Source organism: Vicugna pacos, chromosome 19 (genome assembly GCF_048564905.1).
Source record: "Vicugna pacos chromosome 19, VicPac4, whole genome shotgun sequence".
NCBI classification, from domain to species: Eukaryota; Metazoa; Chordata; class Mammalia; order Artiodactyla; family Camelidae; genus Vicugna; species Vicugna pacos.
In genome coordinates, this window is record NC_133005.1 from 30,675,875 (window position 1) to 30,702,335 (window position 26,461).

The 26,461-nt window shown below is 40.4% G+C and overlaps 1 protein-coding gene and 1 long non-coding RNA gene across 10 annotated transcripts in view; one reads left to right on the plus strand and one right to left on the minus strand.

The window, feature by feature from the left end:
* The window catches only part of ZHX3 (zinc fingers and homeoboxes 3), a 97,626-nt gene that overhangs the window by 5,361 nt on the left and 65,804 nt on the right, over positions 1-26,461 (minus strand). The gene's annotated exons all lie outside the window — the stretch shown is intronic.
* On the plus strand, positions 7,629-17,943 carry LOC140687431 (uncharacterized). Its single transcript, XR_012061739.1, has 2 exons — positions 7,629-7,776; positions 17,799-17,943. It is a non-coding gene; the product is annotated as an uncharacterized lncRNA (long non-coding RNA).

A 26,461-nucleotide genomic window follows, 5' to 3' on the forward strand; every position in this document is an offset into this window, starting at 1 on the left:
ACACTCTCTGCTGGCCTCCGATTGTCCGGGCCTTTTCACTGGAAGTCCAGCAGCTGCTTGGACGTGATGTCTGAGTCAGGAGCTCCCCCAACACTCACAGAGTAGTGCCCTGCAGAGTGACGTGGGCGCGTCCCAATACCATCTGACAGACCTCAGCTGTGTGTTTTTGTTTTGTGCTTCTCTCTGTATCCTTGTATAGAGTAACTCAGATTAAACGACAACAAAATAATCCTCTTTTGGACCTCCAAATTAATTCTGACCATGTCAGAGTGAGAACAAAAGATCCTAGTGTAATTCTTGTTTAAATGTTTGGGCCAAGAAGGGCTTTCTTTTCACAGCCTGCCCACGGATAAGAACAGGACGCCGCCTCTGCCTCTCTCGAGCCAGGCCCAGAGGCCAAGTCCGCTGTGGCGTGTGAACTGGGGGTGGCTGGGGTGGGGGACGCTGCCGCTATAGGAGCCAGGTGCTCTCGGTGGACCATCCCTGCTGGCTGCCCTGTCACCACATTCCAGGACGTGGAAGAGGGGTCACCTGCAGTTACTGGCTGTACCCTGGACCGCTGTTGCTCAGGTAAAGACCAAGGTCGGAGTGTCAGGGGATCACAGACACAGTCTGCGGCCCAGCGATGGTGCATCTCCCGCTGGGGGTGGCACCTCCACATGTGGCCTCACCTCGGGTGTGCAGGCCACATGTGACTTTGTACTGGCCTTATTTTTTTCTTTCTGTACCTTGATTATTCCTTTAAAAAAAAAACTTGTATCTTTGATCCATGTGAAATTCATTTCAAAAGCTGGGATGACTGACTTATTTACATGTAAAATACTTTTTAACAATAATTCTTTCATGAGATGCCAGGAGAAAGGTGTTTCTATGATCTCTATTATTAACATAATACCACCACGATCATCACTGCCTTTCTCTTAGCAATTGTAATGCTGAAAATGAGACTCCAAACCGAAGAAAGGCGGAGGACAGAAAGTTACAGCACTCAGTGCTGTGGAAGAGGGTCATCCTTCTCACTTCTGACGTCCAGTACAGGTGACGTCATTGATTTATGACACTTTCTGATTTGCCGCCTTCTTTCTGACTTCTGCCCTGGGGAAAGGTGAACACCAGTGGCTGTGAACACAGGTTTGAGAGGAGAGAAGAAGGAAGGGAACCACAGACCTGCCAGCTAATGCAGTGAGCAGGTGCTCACCCCACTGAGGAGCAGGGGAGTGCCGGACCTGACCGACTGGCACAGCACCTGAGACTCAGGCTGTAACTGACAGTTGCGATGAGGGCTGGGCTCCCCTCAGGAAGAGTAACGCTATGTTCCTGGTATTTTATACAAGGCTGAGAAGGGGACAACATGAAGATGGATTTGATTTGGGGAAATAGTCCCAATGTCATTCAAAATTAAGTCTCAAGGTGGCCCCAAATTGTCTTCCAAATCAGTGATCAAGGGAAGCACCACTGCTAGCCAGTCTCCCAGTGGGCCGGTGGTTAAGGAGGAAGGCGATCACAAAATAGCAGTAGTGGGGGCAGTGGCAGCAGCTGCCAGAGATTACTGAGTGCTTAGTGCTGTAGGAAGTGCTTCCATACACACCCTCTCCCCTTCCTCTCACAACCACCTCTCACAATTCCCATTTTACAGATGAGAAAGACCAGGCTCAGAGAAGCACAGTGATGCTGGAAGGGCACACAGCTAGGAGGCAGCAGAGGCTGGCACTCTGGCCCAGGAGCCTGCCACCTTCACCAGTCCACACACTGAGCTCTCTGAGCAACCACAACATGGCTGGAATAGGGCTGCATGACTTTCCGAAGCTCTGTTTCCCCACAACGTTTATTAGGAAAAATTTCAAACAAACTTGAAAGAATTTTACAGTGAACATCCACACACTCACCACCTGGATGCTGACCAGGTGGCTATTTTCAGCAACATTACCCACTTAGGTAAGTTGAAGTTTGTCTATTTGTCATTTGTAATAGTTAAAGAAAAAAAAATTAAAGAAATGCGAATGTCTATTAACAGCTAGACTGGTTTTAAAACCAGTTTTTAATCCAATATTTTTAAAAGGGTATCTAATAAAAGTGGTGCTTAAAGAGTAAAGCTCTAATTATCTAGAAAATCATTCCTCCAGAAAACATTCATGGACCATGTCTGACAACCGAGGCACTAATTACCGTGTGGAAACACACTGTTTGCTAAGCCACGCCCTGAGTGAGGTGAGCTGATATAAATGTGAGGTTTTGTGCTGCCAGAGATTCTCAAAAAAGGACCAGATGACAACTGTAGGTTCATCGCTCTTCGTACAATCCTTTCTATGCCCTGTCTCGAGAATTTCTGTCTTGTAAATGGACTATTTTTTACTGAGGAGATTAGAATGAAAGTATGTAATTTTAAAAAAATCTGTCTTTGAAAATTGGGAATTGCTTGATTCATTAAGTCAGCTAAGCTGTAGCTAACAGTCACTGTACTTCAACTGCAAAATACACAAATGGGGCTTGAAAAAATATATATATATGAGTTTTTAGATCAAATTCTTAAAGTGTTTAGCTTTAAACTATAGCTAAGTTAGGCACTTTCTGTTGTGGTTTGAATTCTGAGGCAGGAACTGGGAGGACAATAAGAGTTCAACAGAAGAATTCAAATGTTTAGAAAGGCGGCTGCCAGCAGACTCTTTCCAAGTGTTCTGGTGGCTGGGCTGCGGCCCTCCTGGACACACAACCCACAACTTACCAACAAAAACAGGAATAATGAAAGAAGCTGACAGAGTTACAGAAACACAATCATAGTGAGAGATTTTAATACACTACTCGTGGTTCTGAAAGCTCAAGTAGACAATAAAAAGGGTATAAAGAATGAGACTTCTACAATGAGGTTGATTTGACAGATATGGGTAGTCAAATATTCTGCTGTAATCAATTTCATATTTTTTAAACATTCATGAAACATATTTAAAAGTTGGTCATGCAGTACAGTAAATCACATGTAAACCTTAACTCATTCCAAAATAAAAATCTGCAGGTAGCATTCCCTTTTTAATTGTTACCAACAACAGTTTTTTGTCGAAATGTATCCTTCCTCCTTTCTCTTTTTTTGGGGGGAGTAGTAATTAGGTTTGTTTATTCCAGTGGAGGTACTGGGGACTGAACCCAGGACCCCGTGCACGCTAAACAAACGCTTTACCACTGAGCTATACCCTCCCTCCCATCCTTTTTCCTTTTTATTTCAAATTATGCTTCATATATAAATTTATCTCTATCAGAAATAATGAATAAAGGTGAAAATCCTCCCTATTCTTCCCAAAGATAGCCACTGCCACCAATCCAGTTTCTGTTATTTCAGATATGTTTTCTAGGCACAGGTTACTGTAACTAATTTTTTAAAAACCCAAAACGGAGTTGTGTTTTCACCTTTGGCTCTGCTTCTCTCTTTTCCTTCCACAAGAATGTACTTTCAATATCTTTCCATGTCAGGACCTACAGTTTATCTCACTCTTTTAAACAAGGTTCTAATTTATGGATGTATCATAACTTACTTAAACAATCTAGCTGTTAATAGACATTTGCATTTCTCCAGGTTTTCTTTAAACTATTACAAATAATAGCTCAATGGCTATCCCTGCAAATACTTTTGTGCATTTGAAAATACCTGAAATTCTGAGTATTGTATAGGTAGAACTGCTGTGGCATTTAAGATATTGTCAGTAAAATACAAAATTGCCCTTCAGATAGATGGTAATGATTCTCAGTCTCCTGACTAGAGAATGAAGTGCTCTCAGTGTCACTGCACGTCATTACTACTTCTAGTCTTTGCTAATTTGATACATAAAAAAACTGGACACTATTGTTTTAACTTGCATTTCTTTATAAGCATGGCTAAGAATCTTTTCACATGTCATTGACATTTTATAATAAATCATGTCCCTTTTTCTCTGAATTTAAGTGTTCTCTATGTATTTAGGAAATTGACTCCGTCAGCTATCACAAATGAAGCTGTGGTTTATACTGAGATTGCAAGGATGTTTTAATAATACTAGGAAATGTCTACAAGTTACTAATTTCATTAGTAAATTGAAAGAGAGAAACTGAAGCAGCATTTAAAGAATTATACTCTTGCTTTCTATTGTGGTAAAAAACATATAACATAAAAATTTCCAGCTTAAACACTCTGCAGTGTGCAGTACAATAGTGTTAACTACACTTGCACTGTTATAAAACAGATCTCCAGCACTCTTTTCATCTTGCAAAACTGAAGCTCTATCTATACTCACTGAAAAATAGGTCCCCTTTCCCGCTCCCAACCCTTGAAAACCACCATTCTACTTTCTGCCTCTATGAGTCTGACAACTTTAGACACCCCCATGTACGTAGAACCATGTATTATTTGTGCTTCTGTGACTGGCTTATATCACTTAGCTTAATGTCCTCAAGGCTCACCCATTTGTACCATGTGACAGGATTTCCTTCGTTTTAAAGGTTAAATAATATTCCATTGTATCTACAGACCACATTTTCTTTATCTACTCATCTGCTGATGGACATTTAGGTTGCTTCCGCCTTTAATAATCCTGCTGTGAACATGGGTGTACAAATACCTCTTTGAATCCCTGCTTTCAATTCTTCTGGATATGTACCCTCAAGTAGGTTTGCTGGACACGTGGTGATTCTATTTTTTATTTACTGAGGAAACTTCATAATGTTTTTCATAGCAGTGACACCATTTTATATTCTAACCAACAGCAACAAGAGTTCCAATTTTTCCACACCCTCACCAACACTTACTTTGTGGTTTGCTTTTTTGTTTTTGCTTTTTTTTTTTTTTATAGTGGCCACACTAACAAGTATGAGGTGATATCTCATTCGGTTTGAGTTGCATTTCCCTGATGACTGGTCACGCTGAGCATCTCTCTATAAGCTCGTTGGCCATTTGTATAGCTTCTTTTGGAGAAATGTCTATTCAAGTCCTTTGCCCATTTTTTAATCAGGCTATTTGGTTTCTTTTTTTTTTTTTTTACTGTTGTGTTACAGGAGTTCTTTATATATTCCAGATATTCACCCATTGTCAGATAGATTTGTAAATGTTTTCTCCCATTCCACAGGTTGCTCTTGCATTCTGTTGTTTCCTTTGATGCATAGAAATTTTTGAGGTTGATGTACTGTCATTGTCTATTTTTGCTCTTGTTGCATGTGTTTTTGTGTCATAGCCAAGAAATCACTGCCAAACCACGATCATGAAGTTTTTTTCTTATGTTCTCTTCTAGGAGTTTTTATAAGTTTCAGGCTTTATGTTTAGGTCTTTATTTTTGAGTTAATTTTTTATATGGTGTAAGGTAATGGTCTAACTCTATTCTTTTGCATATGGATCTCTAGTTTTCCCATAGCAGCATTTGTTGAAGAGACTCTCCTTTCTCCACTGTGTAGCCTTGGTATCCTTGATAAAGATCATTTGACCATATATTGGAGAATTTTATTTCTGGGCCCTCTATTCTGTTCCACTAGTCTATGTCTGTCTTTATGCCAGTACCATACTGTTTTGGTCACTGTAGTATCATAATATATTTTGAAACCAGGAACTGTGAGGACTCTAGCTTTGTTTTTTTTCCAGGACTGTTTTGGCTATTCAGGATCCTTTGAGATTCATATAAATTTTAGAATATTTTTTCTATTTCTGCAAGAAAATGTCATTGGGATTTTGATAGGGATGCACTGAACCTGTAGATTACTTTAGGTAACATGAACATGTTAACAATATTGAGTCTTCCAATCCATGAACAAGAGATGTCTATTTATTTGCATTTTCTTTAATTTCTTTTGGCATTTTTTTGTAGTTTTTAGTGACAAGTCCTTTGACTTCTTGATTAAGTTTACTCAAGTATTTTATTCTTTTTGATTCTATTGTAGATGAAATTGTTTTCCAATTTCCTTTTTGGATTTTTCACTGTTAATAGATAGAAACTGATTTTGTTGTGTATTGATTTTGTATTCTGTAACTTTGCTGAAGTCCTTTGTTCTAATGGTTATTCTGGTGGAATCTTTAGGGTTTTCTACCTATATATATGATCATGTCATCCGTATACAGAGATAATTTATACTTCTTCCTTTCCAAGTTGGATGCCTCTCCTAAGACTTCCAGTAGTATGTTGAAAAGAAGCAGTGACAGTGGGCATCCTTGCCTTGTTCCTAATCTTAGACAAAAAGCTTTCCATTTTTCACAATTAAGCATAGTATTAACTGTAGGCTTTTCATATATGGTCTTTATTATTTTGGGATAATTATTTCCTATTCCTAGTTTGTTGACATTTTTATCATGAAAGGATGTTTAGATTTATCAAGAGCTTTTCTTCATCAGTTGAGATTATCATATGATTTTTGGCCTTCGTTTTGTTAATTTGTCTTATTACATTGATTGATTTTCATATTGAACTATCCTTGCATTCCAGGAACAATCCCACTTGGTCATACATAGTGTATAATCCTTTTAATGTGCTGTTGAATTCGATTTGCTAATATTTTGTTAAGCATTTTGTATCAGTATTCATCAGTGATAATTGGTCTACAGTTTTCTTAGAGTATCTTTGTCTGGTTTTAATATCAGGGTAATGCTGACCTCATAAAATGAGCTTGAAAGTATTCCTCCTCTTCAATTTTTGGAAGATTTTGAGAAGGTGTGGTGTCAAAATTCATTCATTCATTCATTCATTATTGAGGTATAGTTAATTTAAAATTCTTCAAATGCTTGGTAGCAATCTCCAGTGAAGCCATCTAGTCCTGGGCTTTTCTTTGTTGGGAGGTTTTTGATTACTGATTTAATCTCCTTACTAGTCATAGTCTGGCCAGATTTTTTATTTCTTCATGATTCAGTGTTGGTAGGTTGTATGTATTGATGAATTTATCCATTTCTTCTAGGTTATCCAATTTGTTAGTGTATAATAGTCTCTTATCCTTTTCATTTTTGTAGCATCAGTTATACTGTCTCTTCTTTCATTTCTGAATTTTGTTATTGGAGTCTTCTTTTTTCTTAATCTGGCTAAAGGTTTGTCAATTCTGTTGATCTTTTTAAAAAAAACACAACGTTTTATTTCCTTGACTTTTTCCTATTGTCTTTTATTCTTTGTTTATTTCCCCTCTAATCTTTATTATTTCCTTCTTTTTGATAGCTTTACATTTAGTTTGTTCTTTTCCTACTTCTTTGAGTTGTAAAGTTAGGTTGTTGATTTCAGATCCTTCTTTTTTAATGAAATCATTTACCACCATAACTGTCCCTCTTAGTATTGCTTTTGCTGCATCCATAAGTTTTGATATGTTGTATTTTTGTTTTCATTTGTTTCAGGATATTTCCTAGTTTTCCTTGTGATTTCTTCCTTGACCCACTGGTTGCTCAAGAACATGTTGTTTAATTTCCACATACTTGTGAATTGTTCAATTTTCCTTTTGCTACTGATATCTAGTTTTACTTCATTATGGTTGGAAAAGATACTTGGCACAATTTCAATCTTCTTAAATTTGTTAAGACTTTTTTTGTGTGTCCTAACATGTGATCTATCCTAGAGAATGTTCCACATGTGCTTGAGAACATGTATATTCTGCTGTTGCTGGGTGGAATGTTCTATATATGCCTGTTAGGTCCAATTTGTATTTAGGGTTGTTCAGGTCTAAACTATCATTCTTGAAAAGACTTACCAAAGGAACAAATAAAGGAAAAAAGGAGGGAATGTCCTGAGATGAAGGATTCCTACCAGAAACCACAGCAAATATACCTAATAGTGAACCATTCAAGTCAGAAACAAGGTAAGGATTCCCATTATCAGCATTTAACACTGTAATAGGATCCTAGATAGTAAGAACTGATGAGACAAACTGGTATTATTTGCATGTAAGGGGACTGTCTAGTGAGGAAATCCCCTGAAAAATTATTATAACTAATAAGAGACCTAACAGGATGATGAGATACATTTGCAACACATACAAATCATTAACTTTCCCATATGCCAAAAATAATCAATTAGAGAAGAAAATGGAAGGGTTGGGGAGGGAAAGAGCCCATTACATTAACAAGCAAATGTGGAAAAGATCTCAGAACAAAACTTATATCACCTCATACCTGTCAAAATGGCTATCATCCAAACATCTACAAATAACAAATGTTGGTGAGGATGTGGAGAAAAGGAATCCTTGTACACTGCTGGTGAGAATGTATACTGGTGCAGCCACCACAGAAACAGTACGGAGGTTCCTCAAAAAACTAAAAGTAGAACTACTATGTGATTTAGCAGTTCCACTGCTGGGTATATATTCAAAGAAAATAAAAACACTACAAAAAGATACATGCACCCCAATGTTAATAGCAGCATTGTTTACAACAACCAAGATATGGAAGCAACTTAAGTGTCCATCAACAGATGAATAGATAAAGAAGATGTGGTATATATATATATATATTCAATGGAATATTACTCAGCTATAAAAAAGAATGAAATTCTGCCATGTGTGACAAATTGAACAGACCTAGAGGATATTATGCTTAGTGAAGTAAGTCAGACAAAGAAAGATAAATACTCAATGTTATCACTTATATGTGGAATCTAAAAAATAAAACAAACAAAAATCGAATCACAGATATAGAGAACAAACTAGTGGTTACCAGTGGTGTGAGGGAACGGGGGGAGAGGTAAGATAGAGGTACGGGATTAAGAGATACAAACCATTATGAATAAAATAAACAACAAGGATATATTGTACAGCACAGGGGAATATAGCCATTATGCTATAAAAACTTTAAATGGAGTATAATCTATAAAAGTATTGAATCACTATGTTGTATATGTGAAACATATAATATTTTAAGTCAACTATGCCTCAATTTAAAAAAATTTAAATAAACTTTGTAAGACATGTATAAAATCTGTATGACAATAACTGCAAAGCTTTAATAAGAACAAAAAAGAAGACCTAAATAAATGTAGAGTCATATTCCTGGGGGTAAAGATTTAGAATTATATAGATGTCAGCTCTCTCTAGATTAATCTCTAAGTTCATAAGAATTATAATTACAATTAAAATACCATCAGGTAAAGCAAGTATTGTAAAATGTTAATGGTAAAATCTAAGTATAAGTATATGGATGTTCAATTTTTTTCAATTTTTCTGTATGTTTGAAATTTTTTATTTAAAACAATGTTGGGGGAAATGCATCACAATTTTTGATGGAATTTGGCAAGCAGTCTGAAATTCCTCCGGAAGGAAAAAAGTACAAAATAGCTTTAAAAGTTTTAAGACAGAACTATTTAGAGGAATTTGCTTTATAGTAAAACATACTTTAAAGCTAGAATAATTAAAATAATATACTATCAGCATAAGAATTGATGAATGAATGAATCTTCTAGACAGACTTTGTATATATGGGATTTTCAGAATATGAAAGCAGTGCTCTTTTTAAATCAGTTGGGAAAGAGAGACAAATGAGTAAGTATTAGGACAACTGAGTTCAATCTCTAACTCACATTACAAAGAACAATATTTTTCAAGTGAATTTAACAGAGAAATATAACAAGCAAAATTATAAACATCTCAGAATAAAATTAAGAGAATTTTTTTAGGTCATGCTGAGGAATTTCTTTGCAACACTCAAAGCCTAGAAACAACAAAGAAAAGGTTGATTGATTTGTCTACGTAAGTATTACAAACTTTTGAATTCAAAAGGAAACCATTAATAAGATTTAAACACAAGTGACACAGTGTGGGGAAATTTATACAACATATTATAAATAATTAATATTTACAATGTATAAGACAAAAATGCTAGGAAAAAGGGCAAAGAAATGAACACGCAAAATACATCAGCTATAAAGTAGGAAAGATGCTGAACATCACTAGTAATTAGGGAAATTGAAAGTAAATCAAAAATGAGATTTTTCCCTTTCCTCACAGATTGGCAAGAATCGGAAAGACAGACTATATAGTACTCACGCACTCTTGGTGAGAGCAGAAGTTGGTGAAATTTTTATGAAGGTCAATTTAGCAACAGTCTTCAAAATTTTTAAAAGCATGTCCTTTTACCTGGTCATTTCACTTCTAAGAACCCACACAGTCTGATGAAGTAGTAAAATACATGCACATGATCACAAAGATATCAATAAGGTCATTCATTGCATCATCTCTTAGCATTAACAATGTCCATTAGTAAATGAGTGATAAAACAAGAGAACATATGTACCAGGAGATGAAATGCAGCCATTGAAAAGGATAAAGACCTATGTGTACTGATTGTGAATACATCTCCAAGACATATTTAAATAATAAACTATGCAGTATACTGCATAATAAAATACATGATTCATTGTATAATGAACAATCTATCTAGACTTGTGTTTATTTGAGTATGAACAGAATTTGAAAGAACAAAGGATAAATACTGATCCATTAAACAGTAACGATTATTGATAAGGAAAGGAACATTTACTTTTTTTATTCATGCCCATCTATATTGTCTGAATTTGTTACAATCATGTGTTGCTTTTAATTTAAAAAATAGCAGTTAAGGATTAAAATAAATAAAATTAATAATGCCAGTGAGAGGTATACCTTGCAAACAGGGTGGCCAGCATATGGAATGTGGCCACAGAGTAAATTCCTCATTTACAACTGGGAGGTTTCAGTGTGACATGAACCATTCTGTACACAAGAGGAACAAGAGGAGGCATGGTGAACGGGGGGCCCTGATACCCCCCACAGGTGCCAAGGCTTTGTCCAAATGGAGCCCCTAATTGGCGTCACTAGCTCATCATTTACTTGGCAAACTGGCCCTGCTGAAGTCATTCAGTTGGAACATTAATGATAACTGCCGTGGATTTGCCTGTGCCAGGGAGGTGGGGGGAATCTGCCCACTCATTGTTTTCAGACATCAATTTCAAGTCATCAATGGATTTGACCATTTCATCGGACTTCTGACACCCCAAAATCCATAATGGCACAATTTGAGGCAGAATCCTTGGAAATGCAGAGTTTTGACACTTGAAAATAGCCCTAGCTACAAATATCCTAAAAATTATATATTTGTGTGAAGTTGCATACAATGGTAGAAAAAAACTAGCGAACACCATGCACTGGAAGTGTCAAAAAGGGGGCCAGATGTGCAAGCAAAACCAAACAAAAACCCCAGCAGGTTCTTGCGTGAAATCGGTCCAGGCTGTAAGTGACAGAATGTATAAATACCTTTTAGACTTTGTGCCCTGTTTGGCACAAATCAAGTGATCCCAACAAGAGAGGCAGTGGCTAGTACTGTGAACGCCTGCCATAAACTCCAAGTGAAATCAATGGGTTCCACCTCGAGATTTCTGAAGTGTAAGATAAAACCACACACAAGCGGCTCCACTTGCACCGATGGCGCCACTGCTATGCTACAAAGTAAGTCTGAGAAATTTCCACGACCTACCATGAAACTGGATTTACTTCAGTTCTGTCTCTTAAGGTGCTTCGTAGCCTGCAAGCACTTTCGTCTCTTTTGATTCATCCCGACAGCCTCCTGAATCGGGTATTATGCCCCCCCCCCCATGGCAGTAAGGAGCTGTGCAGCAAGAAAGGAGAGGGGTTGGGACCAAAGTCTCACGCATTCGTCTGTGAGCCTGCCTGATACGCTGACTCTAACTCTTACGTTCTTTTCCAGGCCACATTCACTCTGAATTCCAACTGAATAATAAACCCACTGCCTTTAATTATTTTTAAAGTATTTACATTATTAATGACACAATTTTGCACCTTCTCACAGAGGGCTCAAGGATTTTATAAGCTGAACTGGTCCACTGTTGTTATTTTTAAAAATTAATATGACTTGACAGAGCTTTCATGATCCTTAATATGGATAACATTTTTAGATGGTCGCAAGAGGGGATGTCTTCTTCGCTCTTGTGTATGACAAGAGAACTCAGCACAGCAGGGCTAAGAGATTGGACGGACGTTAGTCAGCAGGAATCTACAGCAAGAAGAACACACGGGAGACCATCCATCCTCAGGAATGTGTGTGGGCAGGACCTTGGCTGCCCAGCAGATACGCTGGCTAGAACTGTCAGATTTCCGCTGCAACAAAGGAAAGACTTAAAAAGAACTAAAGTCTGTTTCTAAGCCCAAGTCCTCAAGTGTCGAAGCCATGTCAAGCCCAGAGCTGGCCTCATTTTGCCCTCTGGATACTTAAGGGTCACAATACATTCTGCATTTAGGAATCACCATCCAGTGGAGGGCTCAGGGCCAGTGCTCTCTACCTGTTTTTTCCTCACAAACAATTCTTGTTTCTGTCAAGTCACCAACAGAAATAGCCTGCTCCTGTCAGATGTTATCACCTCTACGGTGAACAGTAATTTATTCTTTCTCAAGCTCAGAAAGGTGATGATGATGAAAATACAGTGGCCTCAGAATTAAAGGGACTTTAGAGACCACATATTTCAATCACTTGTCTTTGCATGAATCATCTTGAAAGCATCACTACTGTGGTTAGGATGGCTAACCACCCAGTACTACAAGGTGGTTAGGCTAGCCTATGCCTGAATACCTCCAGAGATGGTGAGACCAACATCCATTGGGGTTGAAAAGATGTTGGAAATGGCTAGCACCCCTGAAAATTACCTTCCTGTAGGTTCTACTCACTAAGTTTACTTTTTCACTCAAAAATAGTCGAAGACTTACTATATGTTCAGTATTTCAAGCCAGGCTCTAGGTATACAAGGGTATCTGAAAAGAGGCCATCCCCATAGTCAAGAAGCTAATCGTTTGTTGGGGTTATTAGGCTGTTCACCAGTGGTCTGGGGCTTGCTTTCTTTCTGGTTACATTGAATTTCCCTGCCCAGCTGTGGTTGGGTGTAAACAATGAAATGTAAGCAAATGTGTCATTTCTAGGGGAAAGATTTAAGAGAAAGTACATGCTTTGCCTCACTGTTTACTCTCTAGCTTGGCAACTGGCAATGTTTCAGGCTGTGGCTACGCTGACAGCCTGGGTCCTAAAGAGAGAAAAGCTGACCCAAAATGTACACATAATGTCAGCAAGAAGTAGCCTTTGTGGTTTTAAGGCAGGGTGGTTTTTGGAGTTGCTTGTTACTACAGCATAATCCAGCCCATCCTGACTGATACACAGTATAAAGGAAGCCAGACAAACAAATCAACCAAAATTAAACCATAAGCCGAGTGCTTCAGGGGAGGCGTGCACAAGATTCAGGGAGGGTGCAGAGACTAAGCATCACCTCAGTTTTACAGAGGCCTTAGGTAAGGCCTCACAGACAGGGTGGCCTTTGAAACAGGATGGAGGATGAGTAGACCCTGCCAAGTAGACATGTTGAGGGAAAGGGTGTTCTGGACAGAGGAACACTTTATGCAAAGCCACAGAGGGAAGAGGGGATACGGTGTGGAGAGATCCAGGTTTTGCCAGCACATGGATGTGGTGGATCTCCCATGAAGCTGAAGGAGCTGGAGCTTCTGGGACCCTTACTTGATGGGCACCTTCCTCCAATGCCGGTACCTGTATTTTTATAAATTCATAATTACATTCTTGATAACTTTTCCCCCCTCAGGAAAACCTCCCTCCTAATGTTCAGGTTCCACCAAAGCTGGGTTTGCTTTTGAGGGGTGGAGGGGAGTAAAGCGATCTTCTCCACAGACCTGTCGATCTTCCCCATGACACCTTTTTCAACATTTGAAAGAAAGAATCACGTCCCTACGAATCTTTCTTCCCCCAAGCCAATCATCCTCACTGCTGCACGGGGCGTCATGGGTGGGAATGTCTGGCATCATCTCTATTGCTCTGCCCTGAATGTGCTCCTGTTTGTCTAGAGCCCTCTAAAGAGGAGCACTTGAATCTAAATCTAATTCTCCAGATGGCATCTGAATGTATTTATCACATCAGAGTTTTGTGTATCATACTTAATTCTTCTATAGAGGCTGTTACTTAAATGAGGTCAGATTATTTATGCTGTGAGAATCCCCAGAAAAATATGGAGCAGTGCTCTTGGATTTAATTCACACCTAGTACCAGTACCAAAATACAACACTTGTCTGTCTCCCTTTAGGTCTGGCAGACTTTGAGGAACAAGTTTGATAGAGAAAAGAAAGATAATTCATATAACACATTACTAAGCGCCTACCCTGCACCAGGCACGGTCCTAGATGTTAGAATATGGGTAAGATAAAAAAGAGTTATAAAATTCTCTGCCTTCCTGGAGTTTACATTTTAGTTTAGGGGAGAGATAATGCACCAAATAAGTAAGTAAATGAAATTGTGTGTTAAGGAGTAATAAGTGCAACGGAGAAAAATAAAGCAGGAAAGCAGATGAGGAGTGTAGTGGGTAGGGAGGAGACAATGCTGCAATTTTAAATACGGTGGTTGGAATGGCTTTACTAAGAACGTGACACTGGACCAGAGACTTGGAGGCGAGGAAGAGAGCCATCTGGAGAAGAGCATTTCAGGCAGAGGCACAAGCTGGCACGAGGACCTTGAGGTGGGAGCGTGCCTGGTTTGTTCAAACAACAGCAAGGAGGCCAGTACAGCCAAGTGGGAGGAGTCAAGAGAGAGCAGGAGAAGATAGGATCGAGGAGGCAAGGAGGCAGACTGCAGAGCCACCAGGACGACTTGGGTTTCTCTGAGATGGGCAGCGTGTGGGAGGGCTTAGCACAGAGGGCTGCTGAGATGTGGCTTGTGTCCCACAGGACGCCTCTGCTGGCTGTGTTGAGAACAGACTGCAGAAAAGACAAGAGGAGAAGCAGGAAACCTGTCAGGAGGGTGCGGCAGCCACCAGGGAGGAGATGACAATGGCTTGGACCAGGATGGGAGAGGGAAGTAGAGAGAAGTGGCTGGATTCTGGATACATTTTGAAAGTAAAGTAGACAAGACCTCCTAAGGGACTGGATGGAGCACGTGAACTTCGTCCAGAGGAATCAAGGATGACTCTGAGGTCTTTGACCTAAGCAACTGGAAGCGTGGTGTTGCCATCAACCAAGATAGGTTTGAACCTGGGAAGCTTACTATCAAAAGCCAACGCAAATGTGTGTTGCTGAGACTGGAGGGTCCATTTCTAGGTGAAAAACTGGACAGTGCCGGTTTGGTCATAAGTCAACTAGTCAGAACCTGCACCGTCCAAAGTTAACACGTTACACTGAAACATACTTGCATCCCAAATGTCATTCAAGTACAAAAGTAAATTACTTTATTAAATTTAAAATTAAAAATTAAAAGAGGAAAATCGTAAATGGTTTGTTATGGGTGTGGTTTTACTTCTGAATTACATTGGTTTTGTTTTAACTGAATTTCTCCAGTGTAGGTCAGAGACTTTGCAGGCTGAACAGCTTGCAGGCTGGTGGGCATGTCTGAACCTCTCAAGAACACTCATTTAAGCTTAAGCTTAACTCTCTGGCTCTCCCCTGTGGGCACACCACTTCCCCGTCCCGCCCCACCCTCCCTTCCAGCCTCAGTCTGCACAGATGACTTTCTTCAGTGACCCCACTACAAAGCCCAGCAAGATCTTACACACCAGATAGGATGCTCGACTTCACTCAGAGTAAGAGTAACACTAATTAAAACCACTCCGATTCTCTTATTTTCACTTACTTTGGAAAAGCTCAAACCATTTGACAATATACTGCTTTGGCAAGGGTTTGAGGAAATAAGACACTCACACACTGTTTGCAGGAGTGAGAACTGGTAAAACCTCCATTGAGAGTACTTAACAATAGCTAACAAAATTACAAATGCTCATTCTCTTTGTTTTTTTAAAAATACCTTTAAGTATGATTCCTGCACAGTAAACTACACATATTTCAGATGTACAATTTGATGAGTTTTGATAGATGTATACACCAGCGAAACCACCACCACCATAATCAAGATAGCTAACATTTCCATCACTCCCAAAAGGTACAAAGGCTCATTCTCTTTGATTCAGTAGGTCTGCCTCTAGGAATGTAGCCTACAGGTATACCTGAGTGCAGTGATGTACGTATAAGGTAATCCACTGTCAACACTGTAATAATAAAGGGTTGGAAATAACCTAGTTGTCCACCAGCAGGGGAAGGGAATAACATGCACCTGTGAGAAAGAATGAGGGTGCACTTTTTACAATATGGATTAATGTTGAAGATGTCTTGACATACTTTGTCTTTTGAAAAGCAAAGTACAGCAGCAAAAAATTAATGTGCTTATGTATATACACACTTAAAATCTCTCCTGACTATTACATGAGAAATTAGTAATAGTGGTTGCCTCTGGGCGGTGGTGGGGGGTGGGGAGACAGGGAAGATTTTGCCTGTGAACCATTCTAAATTCTGAACAATGTGACGGTGCTAGGTACTCAAAACAAAAGATTAAAATTTGGATAAATATATAAATGGAAAAAATGTTAGCACATCTCCTAAAGTATATGAGTTGTTACAAAAAGCAACAAGTGAAAAAGTGAGTAGCTGATGGGGTTGGGGCAGAGGTCCTTAAAGAATATGGGACTAGGCTCAAATACCATGTAGAACTCCTTCACGTTCTAGTAAATTCTGATGGGCTTTTGGTCTAACTTCTGCAGTGGTGCACACAGACAAGTAAATATATTCTGTCTGTCTCCCGCCTAAAGCCATGGTTCTAAAATAATTCAAAAATCCGATATGGAGGAATAGGACAATATATACAGAGCAACCTCTTTCCCAATTAAACAATCCCATAGCAAGCTGTTACCTAGTCTCCATTTGAGTATCTCCATGGTCTGGGAGTTCACTGTCACTTATAACAATTTATTAAAAATTCTTCTTAGTTGGACCTGACTCCCAGGTTTAGATCTGTCTGGAAAGGACACAGATCAAGCCAACACTCTTCACAGTCAACTCTCTCTATACATCTGCCTTTCGCACAGTTGAAGATCGTCATTTCATCCTTTAGTCTTCACCTCTGCAGTGGAAGCATCCTGAATTCAATCCACTCCAAGCCACCTGCTTTCTGAATATATTCTTATTTGTCCATGTCTCTCTCAACAATGTGGCAATCAGAATTGAACAAGTATTCAAGACGTAGCCCAACCAGAAGAGAGTTAAACAAGGCGGTGATTTAATCATACTGCTACCACTACTCCTACTACCAGAAATCTATCTAGAGAGAAGTTCTGTTTTTCCTCCCAACTCAGATGAGGAATTTGTGGCCCAGAGAGCTGAAGCAATCCAGTGGGACACGGGAACACTGCCGGAAGTTGGCAGGATTGGAGTCCTTTCATCATGAGGCCATTTGTGCATGAGGCCATGCAGTTCTGGGCCTTCTTCCTCTTGGAATTCTACCTTCTTGGGTTTTTTTTCTTCCAGTTTTATTGAGATATTGGCACGTGGCACCGTATAAATTTAAGGTGTCCAGAGTAATGATTTGACTTTCCTACATCGTGAAATGATGACCACAGTAAGTCCAGTGAACATCCATCATCTCATACAGATACAACATTAAGGAAATAGAAAAAAAAATACTTTCATCTTGTGATGAGAACTCCCAGGATTTACTCTCTTAACAAGTTTCATATCTAACACACAGCAGTGTTAATTATATTTAGTACATTGTGCATTATATCCCTGGTACTTACTTATCTCATAACTGGAAATTTGTACCTTCTGACTCCCTTCATCCAGTTTCCCTGTCCCTCACCTGGGCCTTGTCATCTTAAGAAGGGAAATGTTTTCATTTCTTGTCTTCACTATAGCCGTGCCACATGGCGTCACAGCTCTGTGTCCGGAGAGGTTCTTGTAGACTCTAGAGGGCTGGGTGGTGATGGCACCTGGGGCCTGTCCCCGCTGATAATGCCTCTCTCTCTCCACAGGTATCACAGCCCTTGTGAGATCTTCTCTGAACACCCTTTTAAAATATCTAACTCGGTCCCCAGCCTCTGCACTGAACCCTCCTCCATCATAGCACCCTAACTGTTTCTTTTATAACGTTTATCAAAATTTGTCATTGGATCTTCATTCGCTTCTTTTCCTGCTTACTGCCTCTCATCCTGGCTAGGCCGTCAGCTCAATAATGTCAGGGCCTAAACCCACAGTGTCCTCAGCATCCAGCACAGTGCCTGGCCCATGGTAGTGACTTCCAGTGAACAGATGGATCAATAAACGGGAGCTGAGAACGGGGTCAACAACTCAAATCTCAGACAGAGCTGGGTCTGTGTCCCAGAGCCCTGCCATTGTGAACTGTGTCCTCCTGGGCAAATGGCTTAATTTCTCATGATCTGCTTCCTCACTGGTAAGATGGAGACAACGCAGCGCTGACGCAACATTCAGTGAATTGGTAAGGAGTGCACGAAAGGGTTTAGTCCCCTGCCTGCTACACAGTAGGCACGCAGTAAATCAGAGCTCCTGCAGCCACTGCTGACGCCCTAACTCTGCCACCTCCCACTCGGAGGCTGGCCACTGGAGGGAGACAGCTAGCTGTAATAGCAAAAGGCGCATCAGCTGCATTATCCTGCTTGCTTTTTTAAAAATTGTGGTAAAAAACAAGTAACGTAAAAGATACCATCTTACCCACTTTTAAGTGTAGTGTTGACTATATGCACACTGCTGTACAACAGATCTCCAGCACTCTTTTCATCTTGCAAAACTGAAACTCTACATCCACTGAACAGCAGCGGGTCCCCTTTCCCCTTTTCCCTTCCCCCAGCCCCTGACAACCACCATTCTACTTTCTAAGAGCATGACTACTTCACATACTCCATGTACGTGGAACCATGCAGTGTTTGTGTTTCTGTGCCTGGCTTATTTCTCTTAGCATAATGTCCTCAAGGTTCACCCAGGCTGTACCATGTGACAGGATTCCCTTCCCTTTTTAAGGCTGAATAATATTCCAGTGTGGGTATAGACCACCTTTTTTATCCATGCATCTGTTGACAGACATTTGGGTTGCTTCCACCTTTTGGCTATTGTGAAAATGCTGCTTCATATGAGCATGGGTGTGCAAATATCTCTTTGAGACTCTGCTTTCAATTCTTTTGGATAAAGATCATTAAAAAAAAAAACAAAACCTCCACAATCCAATCGTGCCAGCGGAGCAGCACCCGTCAGAGCAGGTGTGTTTGCCTTCACCTTTCTGCTCCCGTCTCCAAGTCATCTTTGTCTCAGGCTTGCTCCTAGTCCTTTCTAATGTCCTCCAGATGATCCTCCTTTTAAGTGAATTCAACAGGTCAAAGTCTGAATTTATATCTTTGTCAAGAAGAGAAGGGAGCTACTCAACCTTCCTTTTTCCACTCTGTAGGAAAATCTCCAGGGCCCTCATCCAGAGTAGGGCCCTGCCCCAGGCCCGAGCAGGACAGAGCAGCAGGAGCCCAGGGCCCAGGCCCCTGGCACAGTGCGGGGACGTGGCATAGCCTCAGTTGGCCCAGGACAGTTTTAATAATGTTCACTTTGTGAGTAATGTTTTGAATGCTGTTAGTATCTCATCAGGAAGTTATTAATTTCCCTTGACAGGCAAGATTAAATAACATTCATTGGCTTTAAGAGTCTTGCGACGTAGAGCCAGGGTATTTTTATGCACAGTCACTTCCAATCTTATGTCCAACCAAAGGGACCAACTGGAATTGATGAACAAAATTCCACATTTTCTCACAGCTCTTCAGGATCACGGTCACTTCCACATTATTGCCCTGGGGGGGCAGCAGAACAGAGGTGTTGAGAGCCAGACAGAAGACACATTTGGGGCCTTCTGGGGGCACCTGGCTCTATCCTGAGGAACCTTAGAGTGCCAAGGTCACCGAGGGGTAAGGAGGAGCAACAGGCCTCAGCAGCTGAGCTTTCTCTAGTCTATAAAGCAGTAAAGTCAACACACATGAAAGCCAGAGTGGCTGTGACTGTACAAAATATAAAACCCCTCCACCTATTTACTCACAACCATCATCAAGAAAGGACTAAAGTACACATATCTCCCTACTGCCACCTCACCCCTCCTCCTATGAGACGTGACTGCACATATACAGGCACACGTGCATGCACACCGACACACACACGCTCACCACTGGTGCACTTGGGACAGTGTTTGGGGACATGTAACTTCTGTTGCAAACTAGTAAACACAGTTATGTTCTTTCCATGAGATTTCAGGAAACTAAATCAAAAATTTCTAAGAACTCCTCTTGAGGGCATATGCCGAGAACTGATGTGATGTGCCTGCCATCAAAATCTGGGAAAGGTTATATTTGTTTTTCTGTTTTTAAACAAAAGGCTGCTTTAATATTACATGGTGGTGGTATTTCTATGATAATCTTGGACTATAAAAGTTCATCTGACTTAACTTAAGATGGCACTTAACTCTCACAAGGAGAGAGATCATCCCCCAGCTGGCCCTCTCCCACCCCTGCTTCCCCACACAGCCAGCTCCCACCATCCCACTTACTCAGCTTCCTTGCTCAGTCTTTGGCACACTGCAGACTCCATTCCCGCCTCCTATTCTGTCCCAACTACTTGCACCAAGATCACCAGTCAAGCGGCTCTTTCTGACTCCCTGCTGAGTCTCAAAGTCATCCAGGACCCAAAGGAGATTAAAACACATGCCTCTATGAGCTCTCCACAGTGGGGCAAGTTTGCCCCTGCCTAGGATTTGGCAATCTCCAGTACCCAAGTGACTTCCACAGCACCCCTGTCAGCCATAAACCATCTGCCAAGCTCTAAACCTATCACTTTTAACTGCTGTTAGTTCTTGTAGGTTTTTAAAAACTACACACAGTTTCCATCTCCCCTTACCTTGGCGTGCACCCCTCAAAACAAAACAAGCAAAACAAAAAATTCAGCCACTATGTTCTACTGCCTAGATCTTCATCTCACTTCTCATCCTCCATCCAGATTTCCAAGCAAGAGATCTGATCTCCAAATCACTCCTGTATCCTTCGTGCATCCCTCTCCCATCTTTTCCTCTTATCCGGCCTCCAACAAATCTTATAAATGGAAGAATGTTTCAAGTCTGATCTCTGTCTCCATCCTTGCAAGACACTGACGAGTGGTTAAGTGCCTAAACTCTGGAGTCAGGCAGACCTGGTTTATGTTCTGATTCTGCTACCTATGGGCCTTGGTACCCTGGCCAAGGTGCCTGTGCCTTCTACGTCTCCACCTCTCCTCTGCAAGTGGAGATGATAGCCTCAATTTTTCAGCGTTGTTACAAAAATTAAGATACAGATGTAAGGAACGCAATGCCACACACGACACTTATCAAGTGTACCATGAACAATGGCTACTGGCAACATCCTTGTGTCTTTTAGCACAATTCAGTCCCTTGTGTGTTCTGGCTTGTAGCTGAAACAACCCTTCAGGCTCCCAGCCCTAAGTTCCTCTCCCCTTCAGTCATACTGTTTTCCATAGTATCTACAGCATTTTATATTCCTACTAACAGTGACAAGAGTTCCAGTTACTCCACGTCCATGCCAACATGTTATTTTCTTGTTTGTTTGTTTTTTTAACAGTGGCCATCCTATTAGGTGTGACATGGTATCTTGCAGTTTTGATTTGCATTACCCTAATGATTAGCGATGTTGAACATCTTTTCAGGTGCTTATTGGCCATTTGCATAACTTCTTTGGAGAAATGCCTATTCAAGTTCTTTATCCATTTTTAAATCAGGTTGTGTTTTTATTGTTGTTGAGTTACAGGAGTTCTCTACAGATTCTGGATATTAACCCCTTATCAGATATACGATTTGCTAATATTTTCTTCCATTCCATAAGTTGGCCTCCTACTTTGTTGAAGTCCTTTTAAGCATGGAAGTTTTAAATTTCGATGTGGTACAATTGACCAATGTTTTCTTTTGTTGCCTATACTTTTGGTATTATATTCAAGAAATCACTGTCAAATCCATTGATTTTTCTCTGTTTTCTTCTAAGAGTTTTATAGTTTAGCTCTTAAATTTAGGTCTTTGATCCCTTTTTTTTTTAACTTTTTTTTTTATTGAGTTATAGTCACTTTACAATGTTGTGTCAAATTCCAGTGTAGAGCACAATTTTTCAGTTATACACGAACATACATATATTCATTGTCACATTCTCTTGCACTGTGAGCCACCACAAGATCCTGTATATGTTTCCCTGTGCTACACAGTACAATCTTGTTTATCTATTCTCTTTGATCCCTTTTAAATTAATTTTTGTATATGGTATAAAGGTAAAGGTCCAACATCATCTTTTTACATGTGGATATCCAGTTTTCCCAGCATCGTTTGTTGAAAACATTGTCCTTTTCCCACTGAATGGTCTTGGCACTCTTGTCAAAATCATTTGACCACATGTGTGAGGGCTTATTTCTGGGCTTTCTATTCTCTTCCATTGGTCTGTAGGTCTTCATTAATAATTTTCAATATTAAATACATGTTGAAACAACATTTTGATAGACTGGGTTAAAAATAGTCTTAAAATTAATTTGATCTGTTTCTTTCAACTTTTTCAATATGGTTCCTAAAACATTTTAAATCACACATGTGGCTCGCATTATATTCCTATTAGACGATACTGCTCTAGATGCTCTGAACTTGGGCCACCGGGCAGCATAGAGGGCAACAGCTGACGCCGTGGGATTAAGTCATAGTCTGCAAGCTCCCCCCTTCTGGGCTTATTATTACAGTGCTTAGAGTGCAGGAGAGCAGTGTGGTTGAGAACTGAGGTTTCTGAATCAAGGATGCCCAGGTTTCAGTCTTCAAGATTTGCTTTGTCCAATACAACACCATGAGCTGCATATGCCTACTGGTACTTGAAATGTGGCTCATGCAGAGATGTACCATAAGTGTAAAATTCAGACTAGATTTCAAAGACTTGACACACACCAAAAAAAGGTGACATAAAAATCTCATTAATAACTTTTCAATTAATTACATGTTATATTTTGATAGATTGGGTTAAGTAAAATATATTATTAAAATAAATTCAAGTTGTTTGCTTATAAAATTTTAATAGTTTTTAAAGAGAAGTTTTAGGTTCACAGAAAAACTGAGTGGATGGTGTAGAGACTTCCCATATCACCCCGTCCCATACAGGCACAGCCTCTCCCATTATCAACATCCCCCATCAGACAGTACCTTTGTTACAATCGATGAACCTACAAGGACACATCATTATCCCCCGAAGTCCATGGTTTACATTACAGTTCACCCTTGCCATTGCACATTCTGTGGGTTTGAACAAATTTATAACATGTATCTACCATTATACTGCCCTATAGAATCATTTTACTGCCCTCAAAATCCTCAGTGTTCTACCTATTTATCCTTCCTTCCTCCAGCCCCAGGCAATCGTGATCTTTTTACTGTCTCCATAGTTTTGCCTTTTCCAGACAGTCACAGAGCTCTAATCATATAGCATGAAGCCTTTCTGGATTGGCTTCATTCATCATAATATGCATTTAAGGTGCCTCCATGTCTTTTTGAGGCTTGAGAGCTCATTTCTTGTTTATTTTTTTAAATGTTGCCTCTAGAATTTTACAACGACATACGTAGCTCACATTACATTTCTGTTGGATACTTGCTGGCTTGGCACGGGAAGTTTTTCAGACTCCGGTGTCTCCCTGCCTCTCCAGCCACTCAGGTTCATGCCTGGCCACACCTAGTTCACAGCACCCTGACATGCCAGCCTCCTTGCCTTCACGTGTACAAGAGTCTCCTCAGTAGAGCCCTCTTTAACTCTTATCCCTGTAGACTAATTCATGTTCAGACCTAGTTCAAGTATGACATGTTCACTGAAGACTTTCTAAACTTCCACTGTATCTAGGTTACCTTTTACAGCACTGTGTCCTTTAGTGGTAAATTTTTTTGACTATGTGTCATACTTTCCCTCTAGATTGTGAGCTCCTTGAAGTCAGAGAGCATGTTTTGTTCACCTTTGGGTCCTCAATCCCTAGCACAGAGTCCAACACTTAGTAGGCACTCATAGATGTTGAGTGAATAAATGAATGAAGGAAACAACAAAATTCAGATTATCCTCCAGTAAGAGACAACATAGCCACTTAATAATCAGACAGCTCAGAAAAGTATCTTAAATGCAACATACATCAATTAGAATTATTCACAAGCTAAAACTTGTTTTTTAAGTCAAATCAACACCTTATATAATATTTACAAAACATGTTACTATTAAGAGATGGTAAACCAGGCTCTAACAGTGGATTGTGATTGGCTTGGAAATGTGGGGACTAGCTATGTAAATTGAATGGTTAAAACAACCACATTCTGTATCCATTAGCTGACAGCCCAGACCCCACCAGAATAGAGGCCCTGAAATTGAGCCTTTGATGTAGTTTCCAAAGAAAGCCACCAAGATGATTAAAGGGTTGGAAAACGAGATTTGTGGGGAATGGCCACAGGAACAGAGACAATTTTGCCTAGACAAGAGAAAAGGCTGAAGGGTGACTTAATAACCATCCTCAATCATTGTTACTACACTGATAATGGTGACCAGATGGTCTCCATTTCCACCAAAGAAAGAATACTGAAAATAGACTTAAGCTGCAGCATAAGAAAAGTTGTCTAGTTTTAAAGAACTTAATGGCTAAGAACTAGTCTTCATCAAAGCAGACCCAGGCAGTGCTATGGTCTTTATGACGCTAAGAAAGCAGAGAGTGGGGATTCGTTCAGGCCTTCAACAGTCCCTTGTTGAAGGCAAATCTTCAATCATCAAATGAATCACGTAACATACAACCATAAGAACAGAAAAGAAACAGACACGAAAATTGAAACACAGCACCCTCTGGTGTACATAACTGTCTTTCAATCATGGAAGATTCTTGACATATCTATGTATTTCTCATAATATAAGGTCCAAACCATGATAAAGTCCAGAAAAACTTGATACCGGACTAGACTGGACTGGTCCTAATGTTCATTTAATTGCTGTATCCATTTTTATCAAACACCTACTTGATAAACCTCCCCCTTTGGTACCAGGAGGGCTCTTACACAGGCAACCTCAACTTCTATAAACATTAAACAGGGCTACATCCCAATCACATTTGAATGCCAAATTCAGACTCTGATATATCAGCTGGCACGTGAACATTTCATGCTGAGGCATGACAATTCTGTCTACAAGATCATTTGAATTTTGCCCTGCACTCAGGAGTACACTACATACAAAAGTTAGCGAACAGCTGAATGGGTGTCCCATTGCTCTGCCACAGTGTACGCAGCGCTTCCTTTCCAGTCCTTCTTTGTCTCCCGAATGCCAATAGGCCACTTTCTACATCCTCCTGGGCTATATGCTCCAAAGCTTTCTTCATATTCTTTCCTTTTATCATGAAGTACAGAAGACATTCTACAAGCTCAGAAAGTCTGAGAATCCGTCAAGGAGGATGTTTTGAGGTCCTCTCCATGTCTAGTTAACTTGGTGCTGGGAGTTAATGGGAACCTCATTATTGACACATATACTTCCATCAGGTGCCTCACTACTGCTAAGCAGCCGCTGTGTCCTAGATGAATAAAACACAGGCTCTGTATCTGAGATGCTGAGTCGAGGAAAAGGATAAATACAGGTGTAAATAGTTGGAGCTCAAAGCTGTAAGTGCTACAGAGCAGGGAAAAAAAGGCAATGGAAACACCAGAGAGGAGCCATCTGGTTGTTCCTTAGGACATTAGAGAAGAACTTGCACCCTGTGCGAGCAGGTCTTAAAGGCTGAGAGGCATTGTCTAGGCAGAGGAGACTGGAGCATGTATCATTCTAGGTGTAAAGATCTCAAGGCCTTAAAAAAAAAAAAAAACCAATGTGGTCCCCAGGCATGTCAGCACATCGGGAGAATGGAGCCATATAACTCTTCTCCTCCTGACCCAAAGTCTTCTTGAAGAGACAGGAGAAACACACCCGAAGGACCTGACCCCTGTGCATCATACAAAGCACATACCTAAGTGGCAACAAACAAACAAAAATGGCACAGACCAGGCACTGGTCTGATGGAGGTGTGAATGGGCTGGAGTGGAGAGCATTGGGAGGCGAGGAGTCTGGCGGGAAAGCTCAAACAGGAATTCATCTGACACCCTTCTCAGTCCCCTCCTTCCCAGCAGTCAGTAGCCCTACCCTGTGCCATCTCCCTTACAGCACTGGCAACAACACGCTGTAACCGTGGGGATAAGCTCCCTCCTCCACAAGACTGTGGGCTGAGGCAAGAGCTGTTATCTTTTTATCACTATGCCTCTATCACTCAGCACATACGGAGCTCAAACAAAATTGGATGAATAAACTAAGTAATTAGGTCATATGCATGGTTGGATTTAAAAGGGCAGAGCCCTGGACCCCAAACACCTTCCCTATGTAGTTCACCTTGTCTTGTTCTTCTGCAAAAGCTATCCATCCTTGCCTGTTTCAAGATGTCCTATTCTTTCATTTTATCCTTATAAATCAACCCCAACCCTCCAACTGAGGAAAGGGAGCACATATCTGTGTCCCCAGTTCAGAGTGACCTATGTCATGTAGAAAAACCACCGAGCCAAAGAGGTGACAGGGAACTGGCCTCCTGCATGTGCAGAAGAATGTGAGAT